At 42.9% G+C, this 10,054-nt stretch overlaps 1 long non-coding RNA gene across 1 annotated transcript; it reads right to left on the bottom strand.

The window, feature by feature from the left end:
* Nucleotides 1-2,823: 2,823 nt before the first annotated feature.
* Nucleotides 2,824-5,946, bottom strand: LOC106814603. Its single transcript, XR_001394629.1, has 3 exons — nucleotides 5,020-5,946; nucleotides 3,831-3,927; nucleotides 2,824-3,626 (listed from the first exon to the last, which is right to left on the bottom strand). It is a non-coding gene; the product is annotated as an uncharacterized LOC106814603 (long non-coding RNA).
* Nucleotides 5,947-10,054: the final 4,108 nt, after the last annotated feature.

Genomic DNA, 10,054 nt, shown 5'->3' with positions numbered 1-10,054 from the left:
GGACTTGCCGTGCAGAATAACTTTGAAAGGGGAGAAAGGGATACGGTTCGGTACCCCGGTTCTGCGTCCGGTGATTGCGTGTACACACGGTAGATTGGTGTCGGAGTGGGTTAGGAGAATAAAATGTGAGGAGATGGGCGCTGCTGGGGCGCGTGAGTGCGAGTTGGTAGCTAATGGTATAATAATTTCGAATGAGTGAGAAGACGAAGAATCTGCCCGCTTATTCTGTCTGCCGCCTAACCCGTGTTTGCATGTAATACCTGTTTTTGTGTCTACTAGTAACCCTCTACCCATGTACATTCTTACTCCCCAATGAATTGATAATCTTAAGCTACCGTTTCCAGTTCGCACTGTTAATAGACCGAAACACTTGATTCGAGCAAATAATTTTCCCCCGCGTGCTGTGGCTCACTTCGTAGAGTCACATGTATGCCTACAAATAGAGTAGAAGTAGGGTTTTACTATAAATCAAGCTAGACGGCTTTTTTTACACGCAGTTATTACCTAAGCTTTCACTAGGGTTGTTCTACTATTCATGTAAACTGCTATTACTTACTGTCATTCGCAATATATACAGTTACTATTATTCAACGCACATTTATTTCGTCTTTAAAAACCTGTCTACGATCACTAGATACAGGTAAGTATTTGCGTGGCATGCACTGCGAAGAAAGTTTCAACAGTTTTAATATGATTATTTTTGGCCTTCTCTTCTTATATTTTGAGTATTTAGTTGGTCACTTTATTAGCTCTAGTAACTATTAACCCGCGTACGGTTGCCAGCTGCGCCTGTGCCCGTTTGCCAGCGGCAAGCCGTACGCCGGCCTATAGTTACTAGAGCTAGTCACTTAGGAGACACCAGTAAGTGAGCAGACTACGCACCTATTACAGGAATGGAATGATGACACGATCTGTCATTTAGCCTGTAGACACACTTAGCTGATTTTTCATGCCGATTGAAGTCGTGCCCCGCCGGTGGTTCTCCCTGACCCGACCGATTGATTTGCCTTGAGATCCATGCATGACCTTGGAAAACTAGGGCAGCTGTTGTGGCAGATTTTGGCTGGTTGAATTGTACTTCGGTAGGCTCGAGGCGCGTGAATGCCACCGGAGTAGAGCGTGTGATGCATTGCCTAGTTCGCGCCATTAGAAGCGGCCCCTTATTAGTATTTGATCGCGACGCTCCACCTCGGGCCACACACTACCGCGATTTCTCAGTGAAGGCGCGGAATCCGGCTCGATCGCTGCCATTGAGAAAATTGGTCCCTAGGATCTCGTAGCGTCGTCCAATTCCCTTTACTTGGCCCGGTCTCATTTTACTACACGTGCATTGTTTCCTGTCACAAATTAAGCTAAGCTTCAAGGTGACACGTGACTTCATTTCCATCACCCGTGCACAATTCTTTGAGTTCATGTTGTTATTACAATATATAGAAGTTAGAGTATTTGACTTGCACATTGAAGTAGATTTCTCATTTGTCAAACAATGTATCTTCTTAGATGCTATTCATATCAGAATGAAATGTGACTCAGCTCTGTCAGTGTGTTGAAGTCTTGGGTTAAGATTGTGTTATATATTTGGCACCGTCCCTCACCCGGCTGATAAACTAGCTAAAAAATAAAGCATTGCTTTTACTAATCTTGCGGATTTTAGCTCAATGAATCAGTTAGTTCTACTGTTGTCTGCACTGTGGTAGAAGCTGGTTGAAGGACAGGATTTGTGTGGAGAAAGAAAGTGAAGACGGTGTCTTCGAGTTTGGGGTATACAGCATTATGACGCGGGATATAGAAGTGGGACGTGAGAGAGCAGAGAGATGTGCCTTTGGATGGTATTCCCGCCCGAGTGTTGTGTGTATCGAGAGGATGCGAAGCAAAGGGAGATACAGGAGCCAGAGAAAGAGGGGAGAAAGGAAGCAGAGTAGAGGCGGGAGAAAGGAGAGCAGTGAACGAGGGCGGGGGAGAAAGGAACCAGAGCAGGACGGGGTTGAGAGAAAAGAGAAGACGCAGGCCTGTCCCGAAGAGATGCAGGCGGTGTGAGAAAGAGCCATAGATAGACATGGAGGGGAGAAAGGAAGCCAGAGAGGAGGGGAGATTTATGGTACAGCCGCAGAGAAGCGAAGAGGGGGCAGTAAGAACGGCGAAGCAGCGTAGGAGGGGAGAAGGGAAGCGAAGGTGATGGCCGAGGTGGTGGTGAAAAGCGTGAGCCACCCGAGATAGAGGTGGTGCAGAAATGTGGAAGCCAGAGAAGAGGGGAGAAAGGAAGCAGAGACGTACGAGGGGGAAAAGCGAGCCAAAAGAGTGAGGAGTGGTGTAGAAAGGATGCCAGAGACGTGTACGTTGGGTGAGCCGAGGAAGCCAGAAGTGTGAGTCGTGGATAGTGCCCGGGCAGAAAGGAAGCCAGAGCAGGGAAGGGGAGTAGAAAGAAGCCAGAGGGCGAGTGTGAGGTGGTGAGAGAAGGAGCAGAAGAGGGGAGAAAGGGAGCCAGATAAGAGGGGCAGAAAGGTTAGAGCCAGATAAGAGGGGGGAGCAAAGGAAGCAGGAGAGGAGGGGTCGCCGGGCAACCGAGTAAGCGGAAGCAGAAAGTGGGAAGTTGCAGGACAGAGTCCATCCGCCCGCTAGAGATAAAGAGAGACGGGCTGAGAAACGCAGGCAGAGAGGAGCGCTAGAATAGATTCGAGAAGAAAGAAGGGAGGCATCAGGGAAGAGGAAGCGAGGAAGCAGCGGAAGAAACGGAGAGAGGAGGAGTTATATATATTTATATATTATTGACTGAAGGTATATATGCCCCGCGCTCGAAGATGAAAGGTGGGGTAGCGGTACGTCCGTAGTCTTCTCACTATGGTTGCTCCTAAGTGACTAGCTCTAGTAACTATAGCCCGCGTACGGTTGCCGCTGGCAACCACAGCCAGTGGCAACCGTACGCGGGTTATAGTTACTAGAGCTAATAAGTGACCAGCTTAATCTCATAATATAAGAAGAGGAAGGAAAAATAATCATATTAAACTTGGTTGAAACTTTCTTCGCAGTGCATGCCACGCAATACTACCTGTATCTAGTGATGTAACAGGTTTTTAAAGACGAAATAAAATGTCGTTGCAATATATAGTAACTGTATATATTGCGAATGACAGTAGTAATAGCAGTTTACATGAAAGTAAGACAACCTAGTGAAGCTTAGTAATAACTGTGTAAAAAAGCCGTCTAGCTTGTTTATAGTAATAACCCTACTTCTACTATTTTTGTAGGATACATGTGATCTAGATATAACATAATATTACATGGAATGGAACGTGCTTAGATTATCAATTCTATTGGGTAGTAAGATGTACATGGGTAGAGGGTTACTAGTAGACAAAATATAACTGCAAACCCGGGTTGGCGGCAGACAGAATAACCAGATCTTCTTCTTCTTCATTCGTATTATTAATCCCACTCAAGTGGGGTTGCTGCAGTGGACTCTTCTCCTCCATTTTTTTCCTACCCTCCACTTCGTGTGTCGCCAATCCCTTCTCCTTCAAGTTATTCTGCACGCAGTCCTTCCATCTTGTCCTTGGTCTCCCCCTTCCTCCTCTACCTGGTGGTTGCATGTTCAGCATGCGTCTTCCTATGTAGTTCTCCTCTCTTCTCTTCACATGTAAAGACAGAATAACCAGATAAACCATCCATTTGCCTGTACTTGAATTTGAATTTGTAAAATAACTTCTCACTTTACAACACCTTCATTATTCTATTTTGCTATAAAAAGGAAGAGACACTTGTATTTTCAAGCTCAGTCATAGGTTTACAAGGTATTCACCCATCAGCACTCCACAGAACTCCCATGTACTTACAGTTGCACATCAGTGTTGCCATCTACAGTACATCAACGAGCAGCCTCCAACTTTTCAAATTCTCTCTTTCTGGTTTTTACGACATCACGTATGATCACTGAAAAGCACAAAAACAAAGCACATTAGCGAAGTTCTTGCTTCCTCCTTTCTTCTTTCTCTTCTGCCTTTTCCCCCGGCTTCACCCTATCACCAGTCGAAATGATTTCCAATTGATTTTGATGCAATTAAATTCTGTACCAGACATTAATATCTGATTATCAAATTTATAATGTGATTCTACATGGAGAATTTTATGTGTTCACACAATGATCGCCACTTGGCTGAAATTGCTTAGTTGGAATCTCAACCGGCACATCCGTAATGGCAACTGCATAACTAAGGGAATCACTATATAACATGATATCAGGAGTGGATCATAGAGAGGAGTATGACAGGTTTGAAACACAAGAAATTCAACATTTCCATGCCCATATTAATTATTTACCTATGATTGATTACATGAAATCCAATAAAAAAGACATTAGAACTAGCGCTGAACATCCAACTTGTCCTCACCACAGGCACTTGGAACGTCTCAATAAAAAAAAAAGGTAAATAAACACGAAATGTACCAAAGTCTTAATGTTTCTCCACTCTATTTCGCCTATAATCACCTGTAAATGCCGGTCAAATGCTCATCTGCAACACACAAGTACACCGAACGCCCGCCCGCGCTGTGCTGCGTGCACAAACAACATGAATAAGAGAGGCCGAGCGGTTAAGGCAGCGGTGAGGTTAAATTTGTAATGTATATGGTAAGCACTGAAGTACCCTGCAGATTTTGAGTTACATATATACATTACAAATTTAACCTCACCGGTGCCTTAACCGCTCGGCCTGATCTAGTGACATACGTGTTGTCACTATGTGAGCTGTTAAGTGTAGCATGTGGTACACTGGTAACACTAACAGCCTACAGGTGTCTCCATCATGAATACCGTACTGCGAGTAGGACTTTACTGCATTAGTCTAACTGATTTGAAGTCACTGGATTTTTTCATTTCTCTTGCTGAACTGGCTATTATTCGTTCACACCATATTCAGTTTGCATGTGGCTGGCTAACAGATGAGATCATAAACGCATATCTCTGGCTGATGGAGCACGATCACGTCACAAGTTATACATACCAAGTGTGGTGACGTTACTCACCGAGAGGGGTCAGCCAACTGGAATGCTCTGGGCAGACCGTAGAGATAGAGATGGCATCAGTGCCGCTTCAGTGATTCTTGCCCCATGGAATCCTACTGATGACCACTGGGTGCTGGTGGCCATATCCATGCAGGAGCGACTCATATTATACTTGGTTCCACTGGAGAGCACAGATGCCTCGTCTTCTCCGCGAGCAAATCTGGCATTCTCCATGATGACAGCCTTACCGAAAGAGAAAACGAAGATAGATGTGGTGGAATGGAAACTGACATGCCCACCACACAGACTCCAGGAGGATTCTTCTAGTTGCAGGGGATTTCTGTACCATTATGCTGCACAACTTCTAAAAAACAGATCACTCATGGCAGAAGTAGATGTGATGTAGCTCAGGAAAAGAATTTGTAAAGACGTTAATTGTTGGCCACTGTAAAATTATAGCTACAACCAAATAAAAAAAAATTATTCATGATGCAATTTTCATAACAAATCGTACAACTAGATATGCTGCGACAAGTGTGAACAATGGCTTCACTGTGAATGCATTGGTATTTCTAAAGAAGAGGCTCAATCTTGACCTGCTTTTCACTGTCCACTTGTGTTATAATAATTATAATTAAACCTAAAATGAAAGCAAATATAGGGTAAAAACGAGATTTTTATGAATGTTTGCTTGGTGGTGATGAAGTTAATGGCATCATAAGTCATCACACTGGAGTCATCGAGAGGCCAAACCACAGCTACGACAAGCACTTGGTATGAAGGTATCTCATATAAAATATCAAGATAATTCATTGAGAAATATAGAAGTTGTGGCTAATAAAGCCACTAAAATACAGTAGGTGATCCAAAACTGTGTGATTTGCTCCTATACCTCGCAATACCTTGGGATTCCCCAAAAATCTGTCAAAATTTGATCACCATACCGCCTGCAACTCTCGCGAGGTATGATTACACAGTCCCTTAAATGTAGTCCAAATGCTTCTCTGCAACACACAATTCCACTGCACCCACAGGCACTTGGAACGTCTCAATAAAAAAAGATAATGGTAAATAAACACGAAATGTATTTACTACCAAAGTCTTAATGTTTCTCTACTCTATTTCGCCTATAATCACCTGTAAATGCGCCAGTCAAATGCTCATCTGCAACACGCAAGTACACCGCACGCCCGCGCTGTGCACAAACAACATGAATAAGAGCGTCCCAGGTGATTACAGAATTAGGTGATTATAGGCGAAATAGAGTAGAGAAACATTAAGACTTTGGTAGTAAATACATTTCGTGTTTATTTACCTTTTTTTTATTGAGACGTTCCAAGTGCCTGTGACTGCACCCATGTGCTTGGACTCACAGAAAGATAGTTTTATGCACACACAGCTCATGTGGTGAAATGGTGCGTTGCAGAGGTTAATAGTATCAAGAGCTAATAACAATAAGAGGTATTATTAGCTGTTGATAGTATTGGTATTAATATCGATTTCCAATGCTTCTTACACTTTACCAGTCCAACTTCACAAGTATATATAGCCTATTCATGATCCTCATTGAAGTCCTCCTAGTTTAGCACTCTGGATTAGTTTGAAACATTTGCGTACACGTTTGTGGTGTTTAAAATTAGGACTGTGCATAATTCACTACCTAAGATCACTATCCGTATCCGTAACCGTATTGTTATCGTAATCCTAATCCTATATTATTCATAAATTATATTATTTTATTATATTTAAATAAATAATTACTATTTATAGAAATTTACGAGTTATGAATTCTGAAATGTTAAATCTTTAACCTCCAACTCACAGGCACTTGGAACGTCTCAATAAAAAAAATTAATGGTAAATAAACACAAAATGCACCAAAGTCTTTTAATGCTTCTCTACTCTATTTCGCCTATAATCACCTGTAAATGCCGGTCAAATGCTCATCTGCAACACACAAGTACACCGCACGCCCGCCCGCCCTATGCTGCGTGCACAAACAACATGAATAAGAGAGTTCATCTCTTATTCATGTTGTTTGTTATTCATGCTATTTGTGCACTCTCTTATTCATGTTGTTTGTGCACGCAGCACAGGCAGGGCTGCCAACTCTCACGCATTGACCGTGAGACTCACGCATTTTGACCAAATCTCACGCTCTCACGCTGATCTTACAATATCTCACGCACAGCAAAAAAATGCTGCTCAAGATATCTCACGCATGAATATCTCTTCATGAATAAAACGCTGAAATATCTCACGCACAGCAAAAAAAATCTTACAATATCTGAAAACAGTCACTTTAGTATGCACCAAATTGCACAAATTGAAGTTATAAAATGCAAAAGCTCCCTACCGTGGGAGGGGGGAAACCACCCTCCCACGAGCAACCCCCCGCCCCCCGCTCAGTCGCTTCGCTCCCTCGCATCTCACTCTCACCTATCCCCCAATGTTGGCAGCCCGGAGTACTACAGGGCGGGCGTGCGGTGTACTTGTGTGTTGCAGATGAGCATTTGACCGGCATTTACAGGTGATTATGGGCGAAATAGAGTAGAGAAACATTAAGACTTTGGTGTATTTCGTGTTTATTTACCATTAATTCTTTTTATTGAGACGTTCCAAGTGCCTAGCTGTGCTCCAAGTCCAACTCATGATCTACTACTAGTACTGTAGCCTTAGTCCGCAAATGCAGACGTAAAATCCGCTTTGCTAATCTGAGGGTGCGGGTTTATCGTCTGCAGTCACCCTTGTAAAAATTGTTGCAATTTTTGTTGTGGGCATTGGATCGGTGAATCGAGTAGCACTGAGGGCGTGACGGGCGTATATCTGACCTAAAATATCAAGTACAGACCTTCTATTTATCAATATCGCTTTCCGAAGACTTTATCGGAAACCGAACCAGGCTGTCGTTTGACTAACGTCAATACACCGGCCTGGACATCCATTCCATTTGAAAACAAATCTTGTAAGCTGTACAAACACTACCGAACATTACGTATATCTCAAATAAAATGATCATCTAAGCATTTCTGCCTTTGTTTTGTATCAAATATAACCTTCACCTTATAGCTAGTACTTCCAGCGATTGTATTAAAAAACTAAGTACCTTCGTTTGCTGTGCACAGTGTAAATTTCAAGAGCCAAACCGAAAATGTTCAAACTAACGCTCCGCCATGTTTGCAATGGCATGATTTTCGAACGGCGATGCGGAAAACCCGAAAATGAGCAGAACATACCATAGCGTTGCTACTGCTTGCTTGGCGCGAGCATAAAGGAAGGGCATCATATACTCGATATTATATATAAATTATTAAAACATTGAAAACAGGAATCGTCAATCTACAACAACTTAATTAATATCATTGCGAAGATATGTAACTTGCGTTTGGATTTGGCCTACGCACTGTGAAAATCAGGTCCATTGCCGATTTTAGTTCGCAACTGAACATGCGAGACATGGCGGCTGTCTGGTTGTTTTGACATTATCTCAGAAAAACGGCATAACTCAATAAATAAGTAGCGCCAGTAGCGCCCAGTTACGCGAGGCAAGCCAAGAGGTTTTAGATTCGTGGTGAGCTATTACATGTGACGCTAGCTGTGTCGATGTTGGATACCGAGCCAACTACAAGGAATTGTGGGCAAGAAAGTCGACAACGGTATTCTAACCCTAGCAATACCGTTTCTTGGAGCTACGAGTTACTAGTCAGTTAGATCATTGAGTTGGCGACTTGCGAGCACAGCTAGGCCACTTGGAACGTCTCAATAAAGAAGAATTAATTGCGTAAATAAACACGAATACACCAAAGTTCTTAATGGTTTCTCTAACTGCTATTTCGCCATAATCCCTGTAAATGCGGTCAAAATGTCATCTGCAACACACAAGTACAGCCGCACGCCGCCCTGTAGTACTCCGGAGCTGCCAACATTGGGGATAGGTTGAGAGTGAGATGCGAGGGAAGCGAAGCGACCCTGGAGCGAGGGGGCGGGTTGCTCGTGGCGAGGGTGGTTTCCCCCCTCCCCACGGTAGGGAGTTCTTGCATTTTTATAACTTCAATTTGTGCCAATTTCGGTGTCATACTTAAAGTGACGTTTTCAGATTATGTAAGATTGTTTTTGCTGCTGCGTGAATTTTTCAGCGCGTTTTATTCATGAAGAAGATATTCATGCGTGAGATACTCATTGAGCAGCATTTATTTTGCGGTGCCGTGAGATATTGTAAGATTCAGCGTGCGAGGAGCAGTCCGGAGATCTTGGCTCGAAACATGCGTGAGTCTCTACGGTCTAATGCCGTGAGAGTTGGCAGCCCGCCTGTGCTGGTGCACACAACAACATGAATAAGAGAGCTGCACAAATAAGCATGAAATAACAAACACAGAATTAAGAGATGAACTCTCTTATTCATGTTGTTGGTGCAGCGCAGCATAGGGCGGCGCGGTTCCGCGCGCTGCCGGTGTTACTGGTGTGTTGCAGATGAGACTTTTGACGGCATTTTACAGGTGATTATAGGCGAAAAGAGTAGAGAAGCACTTTAAAGACTTTCGGTGCATTTTTGTGTTTATTTACCTTTTAATTTTTTATGAGACGTTCCAGCTCCTGTGGAGTTGAGAGGTGAAAAGATTTAACATTTCAAATTCATCAACGCGTAAAATTTCTATAAATAGTAATTAATTTTATTTTTAAAATAAATAAAATAATATAATTTATTGAATAATATAGGATTAGGAGTACGATACACAATACTGCGTTACGGATAGGATAGTGATCTTAGGTACGGTGGATAGTTGTTAGGCACAGTCCTAATTTTAACACCAACAAACGTGTACGCAGAATGTTTCAAACTAATCCAGGAGTGCTAAACTAGGAGGACTTCAATGAGGATCATGAATAGGGCTATTAACCTGGATACTGTGAAGTTGGACTGTAAGTGTAGAAGCATTGAAATCGATATTAAATACCAATACTATCAACAGCTAATAATACCTCTTATTGTATTAGCCCTTGGATCTGATTAAACCATCTGCAACGCACCATTTCACCGCACATGAGCTCGGCCTCT

This window comes from Priapulus caudatus, unplaced genomic scaffold (genome assembly GCF_000485595.1).
Source record: "Priapulus caudatus unplaced genomic scaffold, Priapulus_caudatus-5.0.1 Scaffold950, whole genome shotgun sequence".
Classification (NCBI taxonomy): domain Eukaryota; kingdom Metazoa; phylum Priapulida; class Priapulimorpha; order Priapulimorphida; family Priapulidae; genus Priapulus; species Priapulus caudatus.
Note: the sequence above shows the minus strand (reverse complement) of the source record. Positions and strands in the feature narration are given on the sequence as shown.